This window comes from Helianthus annuus, chromosome 3 (assembly GCF_002127325.2).
Source record: "Helianthus annuus cultivar XRQ/B chromosome 3, HanXRQr2.0-SUNRISE, whole genome shotgun sequence".
Lineage (NCBI taxonomy): Eukaryota > Viridiplantae > Streptophyta > Magnoliopsida > Asterales > Asteraceae > Helianthus > Helianthus annuus.
The window spans coordinates 52874699-52885228 of NC_035435.2; positions in this window are offsets into that span (position 1 = coordinate 52874699).

Here is a 10530-nt window from a genome sequence, read left to right on the forward strand (position 1 = left end):
TCATATGGAATATATAGATTGAAGATTCAATACAGATTTCCCAGTGGTTTTATAACAAAAATGACTTTTTATGTTTGATTTATTTTTCTGTTCTGGTTTATAGCGAAACCGAAAAAATCAGTATTTGAACAAACATAAAACTATTTTATACTTGGTGTTTTAGGAGTTCCCAACTCTAGATTGTTGTTAACACTACGAGTTCTATCTGTGTGTTAGTGAAAGGCTAAAAATCAGGGCCGGTTCTGAGAATTTAGATGTCATGTCCGAGTCCGGAAAAATATGCCTCTTAGGCCTTAACAACATATACAATGGAGCGATTAAAGTTACATCAATAAAAAATGCAATTACCAAAATGAAAAAAAAAATTTACAAGTTTTGTCCTTTATCTTAATACCACTTATCATGCGGTGTCCTTTTTAACGAATTTTGACAAGTTTTGCCCTTTACAACGAATTTTGTTGCATGTTTTGTCCTTTAGGCTTAACCCAGTTAGATTTTCTTGTTAAATCTCGTTACCCAAGGGTATTTTAGTCTTTTTACTCATTTATTTCAAGAGTCAACCCTAAAATATTTTGTTTTATTTTTTTAAATAATATTAAATAAATGGATAAAAAGACTAAAATACCATTGGGTGACAAGATTTAACAAGAAAATCTAACTGGTTTAAGCCTAAAGGACAAAACGTGCAACAAAATTCCTTGTAAAGGGCAAAATTTGTCAAAATTTGTTAAAAAGGACACCGCCTGATAAGTGGTATTAAGATAAAGGACAAAACTTGTAATTTTTCCAGAAATCATAGTTAGGGCCGGCTCAAGCAGGAGTGAAATAAAGCAAGCGCTTTGGGCCACCACTTTCATAGGGCCTTCAATTCTACAAAAAAAAAATATATCATATGTAAGAGATCTTGGATTTAAGATTATTGATATTGAGATTTATGATCTATAATTATGTATACACAAAGATAATATATGAGTAATAGGATCTAAAACATTTTTTTTTATTTTTTATGGAAAGGACCTCAATTTTTCTATACGCTTTGGGCCTACAATATTTTGAGCTGGCTCTGATCATAATATTCAAATGAATGAATAACATACTGTTTAGTCTAATAGAACTGGTTTCAGACTTGACCATTTCTTCAACTTGTTTTCTCTTTTTACATCTTTTACATCTGGATGTTGTTTATGAGCCATAATTTCTGAAAATTGACAACATCCTTCTAACAACAAACTATGATGCCTCACAATCTTTTCCCTGATTCGCTTTGAAACGCTTGATACTCGGTTGTTCATAACAAAATCTCATTCTCATAATCGTTAGCCGTAATGGCTACAACCTCCCTCAACGCCTCATGTTCGCTTATTATCTGATATCCATACTATTCTTACCACTCGCATACATCTACCAAATCGTTCACTCACTCTCATGCCATGATTACTCCTAACATTTCGTCCAAACATTATTTATAATCGGCCTAAACGTTCAATCCATTTTAGCAAACATCCTCACCAGCTCATTTCAGTCCAAATATTTCTAAACTATCTTTCATTCTTTATTACACGCAAACTTTAACTAGTCAGCCCATTTACCGCCAAAACCTTTTGAAAACCATAAATATTTACCATCCTAATTTCTCACCAATAAGCAGTCTTCTACGACTGGTGAGTTTACTAATACGCCTTGGAGCCGATAAGACTTTTCTTACAAACTACGGTGCGGCCCGCACATTACATCTAATTACATTCTTATTTATACTAAAACCTTTTCTCCTTAGGTCACATTAAACAATAAAAAAACACTCATTTCACCAAGTTGTCCAAACTTGATCAAACTCGCATTGCTTATACACACATACACGTTTTACTTATTTTTACACTTACTGACGATTGATGTCTTAAATCACTTTAGTCAAACGAGTTACTTTTACAAACCTATCTTTTATCCCTCAAAATTTGCCTATGCATGCTCAATCAACCACAAACTACCTATTTAACCAAAACTTTTGGAACCAAGCATTTTTAACACGATTATACATAAACGTCGCATAGACTTTAAACTTCAAATTTTCAATCTTGGCCAAAACATTTTAACCAATTATCACTCGCATCGAAACACCAAATACCGTCGTACCTCAAGCCTTCCTCTTGAATAAAATTCGGGACGAAATTTCCTAAAATAGGGAGACTGTAACACTCTGTGTTTTCGTACTTTCCTTATTTAGAAAGTTTATTCGTAATTCTACTTTTAGAAATGTGTAATCGTATTGCATTGATATGCACAAAATGCAACATATAAATCTTATCAAATAAGGTATAAAAACAACTCTTTTTCTAGTACTAATGTTGGAAAAAAATGTGTTTCTTTATTTACTTTTGATTTTCAGGATTAAAAGAGCTTAAACGGACAAAAGGACAAATTAACGACGAAAACTAGCATAAATATGAAGGAAGAGAAGTTGATACACTATACCGACCCTCCAGGCTTCAATCCAAAGACAAAAACAACAATCCAGAACCTAAGCACGGGGTCGTGCCAGCCGAGCATGGGGCCGTGCCCCACTCAAGACTCTCAGAAGATAAAGACAAACAGAAAACGACAAGGGACACGGGGCCGTGTCTCCTAGACCCATGCCGTGGTCAACTCTCGGATTTTCAAATATGGGTTCGTACAGCAAGTACAGGGGCCACGGGGCCATGTCGTTGACACACGCGATCGTGTGTGCAGTTGGTCTGACAACAACATTAAATGAAGACAGAGAAGGAGAAGGGCACTGGGCCATGCCCACCAGGCACGGGGGCCGTGTGAAGCTACTGTTTTTAGTTATAAAAGGAGGTGCTTGGCTCACTTGCAACTCATCCCTTGGCAAACCACTTCTCTCACACCCGCCATCATTCCACCACCACTACCACCATCATCCACCACTTTCATCCATCATCCATCCTTAGAGTGTGTGTAGTAGTCTCGGGATCCAAGATCGATAGTAAGAGTTTTTGTCAAACAAATGTCATGCTTGGCTAATCTCTTACATTACTTGGTGAAGACAAGTTATTTATGTATTACTTTTGATTTCCTAACTTTGATAACTTTTTATTTGGGTTTGTATTAATGACTTTAATAACTAGTTTTTTATATTGAAAGTGAATTTTATTCAACCTGTTAGGACCGGTTTTGACTCCGAAACGATTGCGTAACCGAACGTGTGATGTGCGGAATCCGTACACGAACGTGACCGAACACACGAGAACCGTACTAAATTTGTGATTCGATTAATAATCTGAAAATGTACAAGCAACGTGAATCACCTTTTGCCTTTCTCTCTCTATTTTCTCTCTCTAGCTTCTATCTCCTTCAACTAGCAAATGTGGCAAAAGGTTCCTAATGCTAACCCTAACACATCTATTTATAGGCCAAGGAATAAGGAGGTTCTCCTTATTTACAATTATGCCACCTTGCCTTTTAGTAACTAGATATTACACTATAAGCACTAAACTTCTTCTGTTTCTGCTACGAACGGAATTGACGGAGGCGATAAACATAAATGCACTAACAAACTCCCCCTTGGATATTACCGCAGTCAATTCGTAATCAAGCTCGTAGCGAATTTTCTTTCTCTCTCTCTTGAGTCTTCTTGAAGCTTTAACACGTGTTCAGCAACATAGACTCCCTCTAGCTCAAACAGAATCCCGGTGGATTTGTCTTCAGCTTCAGCTCCCCCTTGCAGTAGACTCTTCAGGCTCCCCCTTTCGTCAAGCTTCCGTGCTTTTGGGATCGACACCTGGCTTTCCGGTTACAAGCTCCTCCAGGAACGATACCTGGCACCTTGAATCCACGCTTCCGTTTGCGTTGAGCTCGTCTTCAGACTCCCCCTTAGACTCGGCTGTCGGGATCGTAGTCTGGAACAATATATGCAAATCTCAAACATTTATAAGTGACAATGTTTTGAAATTGTCCAGAAATCGTAATCTGGCTCTTTAAACTTTCTAAATCAAGATTCTGGCTTTAAGATATAATAATATGAATATATCCAGAATTATCTTGACTCTCTCCCCCCTATCAAAATGCTTCATAGATTTGGCAGTTTTAGCAAACAAAATCCGAAACTGGCTCTTTTACAACAGATTTTAACAATATGAGCATCCAAATCCTTCACGGTTAATCATCCAAGTCCAAATTAATGACCTTGGAGATCTCACAAACTGTTTTTGATTTTTGATTAAAAATTTAATTTTCAAATTAATGAACTTGTTTTATTTTCAGAAACACGATCAGCGTACTCAGATTTTGAAACTCAGCATTCAGACATCGGTTGTCGAAAATAAAGCAGAAATCAAAATCTTTTTGTATTTTTCTAAAACATAAAGCAGTAAAGAAATATGTACAAACATATTTACAGACAATATTTTTGTTTGAGTATGCGTCAGAGGATCATATCAGTTTTTGACAAATCACTAGTACCGTTGAGCTTTAGAACACTTTAAGTTTTAAACGATTCACTTAGATTGTCAGTATACTGATCCACTTAAATTTTCACACAAACTTCAATTGATTCGAGATACGAGATTAGTATTTTAAGAACTTAAACTTATTCACGTGTCCCACCTCAGAATATACTCCTGTATCCAGATCCCAATATTCAGTTTTACAGGTGAGTATACCTAGATGATATCTGTAAAGGGTTAAATGCGAGGGCCGTGAGAGCTCAGGTCGATACTTCCGTATACGCAGAGAGATGACGGCTTCGACTTTTGGTGTGTCCCCTTTAGAGGATCTTTTCTTCAACAGCACATGATTAGCATTTTGTAATGTTTCATCATTTTTTGTACTGAGGGAGATGCTATATTTCAAGCAAGCAGAAAGTATTATACGGGGACTAGGCCATTGCTTCCGCAAAATCAGAAGTCTCGGGATAATACCCCAGATATCACTAAGCATAAAGACCTAGTATCTTAGAAAGAGGGGTCTTTCAAACAAGATTTCAGGGGTTACCTATATATCCGAGAGATGTTCCCCACGAAATAAGTAAGTTTGAAATTTAGGTTTATATCTCGAAAACAATCTACTAAGCGTGTAAAAATCTACTGGCATATCATCAGTGAGACCGTTTATCACATTTAAGCATTACATTTCTTTAGCGTACCGTGATTGTCTACTGATGTACTATCATTTCCTCTTTTTACACAAAAACTCTATTTTTGAATTTTATCATGTTTTTGGCTTTTTCAAATTTTCTAATGTTTTTGGATTTTCTGACAATTTCTTACTCCCCCTAAAATTCAAAACCATTTAAAGAAAATTTGACAACCTGATACTGATAGCTTTGTCTCGCCATCCATTTTCTGCTTCTCATGCACTGATTTGCAGAAAATTTAACGTACCCCCATGATTTACAACACAATGATTTTTACAGTTTGAAAACCGTTTTTCAATCTTGTGAAATTAATCATGTTTGTTCCGCCGTGAGGGTTTCGGCATATTCAAGTAATATATTTTTGAATTTTTGCATTTTTGACAAATTTAAAAACAAACATATTTTTGATTTTTAAATTTTTCAATTTTTAGGGGTTTTGAAAATATTGTTTATTTATGTACAGAAAACAAACAAACTCCCTGTTTAACCGTCGCAGGGACCAGCAGCCTCCTCCTTGCGTGCCAGGCTGCTCGTAATTCCATTTTCACAATCTTCAGTTTTCTTGAGCACCTGCACATTCAACTATTCAGTCACTTGAACAATTTAGCCCAGGTCTGTTTGACCTTAGGCATTTCAACACAATATGCATCATTTAGCTTCGGAAAATCTTTGTCGTTTTGTACAAAGACTTTTTCAACTTTAGCATCGTCTACCGAAGTCACTTGTTTCTTTACAGACCATGTTTGACCTTTTGGAGTCCCTCGTTTGTAAAAATGTGACTCTTTTTGAACATATGGACTCTGAACAACAACTTTTAGTTTCCAAAACTGGTTTGGTTTTGTTGCATCAACAGTTGTTTTCCAACTTTTGGTTGTTTTTAATCTGGGTGTCACAGGTTTCCATGTTTGTCGTGAGTCAGTGTTTGACATTATCGGCTTCCAAGTTTGCTTTGAATCAAACTTGGTTGACTTATGAGTCACAACTTCAGATTTCTGTTTCTCAACATAAACAGACTTCTTTTTCGTCTAAACATCAACAGGTTTCAGATTTAGACACTTGCGTGCAAGATGTCCAAATTGATCACATTTGAAACATGTTTTCTTGGACACATCTTTGACCTGTGGTTGTTGCTTTTTCTTTTGAGCTAAGAACTCGTCATTAGACTGTCGTCTAAATTTTAGTTCTTTCTCTTCTTCTGACGTTGTTCCATGAACAAAATTCATCTTTGTTTGATAATTTGGAACTTCATTTCTTTTCCAATTTTGTTTCTTCTTATAACCCAACCCAGCCTTCATGTTTTTCTTCTTGAAACCAGGTTTGTTATAAAAAGTTTTTTGACCTGTTCCAGCAAACTTTGAAATTTCAGACTTTTCAATCTCAACCATTTTGAAGACTTTATCAACTTTTTCTAAAATCACATTCTGAATCGGGAATACAACATCTAAGAATAATTTGTTCGATCCAATCATGGTATAAACCAGTCCTTTTGAATCATCATTCAAGTTTTTCTCCGATTTTGTGTTATTCAGATATCCATCATGAAAATTACCTTCATTTTCATCCTGTGATTCAGATTTACCTGTATCAACTGACTCTTCTTTCAACACACTTTCAACGACTTTACCTACCACCTCTGAATCACTAGAATCATCAGATTTGGAATAGGTTACATCAATGTTGTCTGGCAATTGATCTACCAGGTTTAAAGCTTTTTCGACCTTTTCTTCATCATAAAATGCAAACTTTTCCGGTGGTGGAACTTGATGAAATTCTGAGCCAATGCCTTTCTTGTTTTGCTCAGACTCACCATCTCCCGGTTTTATATTGAAAATTCGTTCAAGCACATATGACGACACGTGATAACTTTTTAACTTGTTGTTATCCTGTTCTAAATCAGCAATCTGTCGCTTTAGCTTAGCAACATCCTCAATATAGGAATTAACAACATCTTGTTTTATAGAATACATTCGTTTAAGCTCTTTAGTTGTTTCAGAAAGATAATTCATTCTTGATTGAGTGATGCGTGTGTAGTGTAATATATTTTTAATATATAATTAAGCCCTTTTTACACCTTTAGCCAAGTTTTAAATTTATAAAACACGATATTCACTAACACTAAACACACATATGGGCAAGTGCACCCATCGTGAACGTAGTATAGTGTTGGTAAGATACCGAGGTCGTCCAAGGACACAAGAGCTTTTAATACCGGTTTATCCTCAACGTCTAATCAAATCAAAAAGTGAGAAAAATGTTTTTAAACTAAGAAAATAAAAACTAACTAAATGCTGAAAAATAAAATAAAAATAAAAACAGATAGACAAGATGAATCACTTGGATCCGACTCGTGTATTAGTATAACCTTTGATTATTTTCGCACTTTTGCACTTCTTTAAGAGATTATCTTAGTTATTGTAGTAGGCCCCTCTTTTGAAGGCGACGTTACCCTCAACCCAGTAGTTTGAGTCAGCAAGGATAAAATCCTAAAGGGTTGGATTATTGGAAGATAATGAATTAAGTTATTAATGCAAATTATGGTAGGCCCCGCTTTTGGCGGTGACGTTACCCTCGGCTAAGTAGTCTGAGTCAGCAGGGATACAGTCCTAAATAGCCGGGTTATAGTATTAATAGTAGTTAACTTATGAGGGGGTCAAAGAGTTTGGATCCCCGCCATCCAATACCTATGGGCATTGAAGGAGATCCTACTAAATTTGACCCAGGTCCCAAGCAGGACCTCTAAACGCTGAACAAGGGCAAGACCCTTACCAAACCGTTCCCTTAACCCCCGACCAGGTAGCCAACATACCTCCATATAGACCGTGGAGATATGAATGGTGAAAATCTTTTATTTTATATAGACAGTAAAATAATGCCGAGACACCACGGACAAACGATAAGGAAAGATCACCTTCAACATAAGCAACTAGTTATTAAAGTCATTAATACAAAACCAAATAAAAAGTGCAAAAGATTAAAAATAAAAAGTATTATACTAAACACTTGTCTTCACCAAGTGATGTAAGAGACTTAGGCAAACATGGCCTTGATTGTCAAGAACTCTTACTATCAATCTTGGATCCCGAGACGACTCACACACTCTACGATGGACAATGGATGATGGTGGTGGATGATGGTGTTATGGTGGTGGTGGGTGGTGGATGAAGTGTGAGAGAGGTGGTGTGCCAGGGGATGAGATGGAATGAAACCAAGCACTCCTATTTATAGGCTGAACAGAAGGCTGGGCACGGCCCTGTGTCCGCTGGACACGCCCCCGTGCCCGTCTGACACTCTCTCTCCTCATTAATTGTAATTCGCAATTACAATTAATGCGCCTGCTGTACTTTCACCACGCCCCCGTGCTCACTGGACACGGCCCCGTGGTGGGCAATAGAAGCTTCTACAAGTTTGTCTTTTCTGCTGCTTCTTAGGCACGGCCCCGTGCTGGCTGAGCACGGGGCGTGTTCAGACTTCTGTTTTCTCTTCTTTGCTTTGGGGGATGCCGTTGAGGGTTCGGGCAGTCTACTTTTATTCCTTTTCTTGTATTTATGCTAGAATTAGTTGTCTTTTTGCTTCTTTTGTGAATTTGAGCTCATTTCATCCTGAAAATACAAAAGGAAGACAAAAACACTCTTTTTCCAACATTAGTACTTAAAAAGGGTTAGTTTTATGCCTTAATTGATGTAATTTATATGTTGCATTTTACACACATCAAATACCCCCACACTTGAACTTTTGCTTGTCCTCAAGCAAAACTCTTTAAATGTGGCTTACACTCCCAAATGGAATGGGTAGAAGAGAAGGTTTTTGGCTTGTCATAGAGTGTCGGGAATCCAAGATCTTTTTGGGCGTTATTTTTATTTATTTACAATCCTATTCGTTATGATTTATTTAGAACGTTTCGTAAGATAAATTACTTATTTGGGCATAACATGTCTTTTTAAAATTCCATTTATATACAAGTTCACATACCTCACGGGATAAATCACTCAATACTCGGCCGAAGGTGTATTTAGTGAATCACTCGAGAGCGGCATGGAACTTACTCCTTCCATAGGCTTGCCAAGCAATCAATCCTCCTCCTTTTTAACTTTTATACCTTTGTAAATATCAAGAGGACTTTTTGGGTGAAGGGTTAGGCTTGGGCTAAAGGTGGGTGGTTGGGTTAGTGGTTAGTAAAAGGGCGAAAAACGTAAAAAGCGTCGGTTTTCGTAACACACTTTGTTTTTAGTGACTTTTTATTTTGAAGTATTTCTCCAAACAAGCTTTTGTTTGTATAGCTTTGTTTGTTTTTAACTTCATCATCATCATTTTTTTTATCAGTCGCATAAAAGAACGAGCTTGCGAAAAACCGAGCTTGTTACTAAAATAAAGGGTGAAAAATAAAAAGGTTTTTTTTTTTTTTTTTTTTTTTTTTTTTTTTTTTTTGGGTAAAAAGGGTTTAGGGTAATGAAATGAAAGGTTTAGGCTCAAAGAGGTTAACTAGGGGGATTTTGGATAGGTGGTAAAAAAAAATGAAAAATAATGGTGTAGAAAGAAAAATGGTTAGTCCTAATGCCTCCATCATTTACTTACTTGGGTTTAAGTTGGTAAGGACCGGGAATGAATCGTCGTGGCAAGTTCTAGAGTTGTAAGAACCAAGCCGCTATTCACACAAGAAACGAAAAATGAGCATTTAGTCTAAAGATGTAAATTTGTATGCTCAATAAAGGCTCAAAACTCACTTTTGTGGGAATAGGTTTTTAATGTGATCAAATATATATAATCGAATTTTAACTAGACTTGTTATGCCGTTTCATAATTTTCTTATGTTGGTTCTTGTTATCACGACGCTCTCGGTTGTAAATTTCATAAAAATATAACCTTGTTAAACTTGTGATTCCTAACTTAAACTTTAGACAAGTAAAAAAAATGATTTTTTTTTTTGAAAAAATTTTGGGGTGTTTAGCGGTTCCAATAGAGTTTTGTGTAAGGCTTGTTGTTAGGACTTGCAAAATTTCAAAGTGTTAGCTTTCCCCCCCCCCCCCACACTTAAATTACACATTGTCCTCAATGTGTCCCAAAAATAAATTTTTAGGTTGATTGGATGTGTAATGTGGTGTTAAAAAGCAAAGATTTATGTTACTGGCAGTCTGGACACGGCCCCGTGTCCACTGGACACGACCCCGTGGCGAACTGCCAGTATCGAAAACTTACAGAAGATGAACACGGGGGCGTGTTGGCTAGACACGGCCCCGTGTCTGGCAAATAATTGCAGGTCAGTAACCAAACAGCAGGTCTGGGAGATGAACACGGGGCGTGTCGGCTGGACACGTCCCCGTGTGGACAGTCTGTGAGCCTGAAAAACAGGTTTCGTCTCCCGGTTTCTCCATTTTGGGCCTGTAAGTGCTAAGTTTTAGCACTCC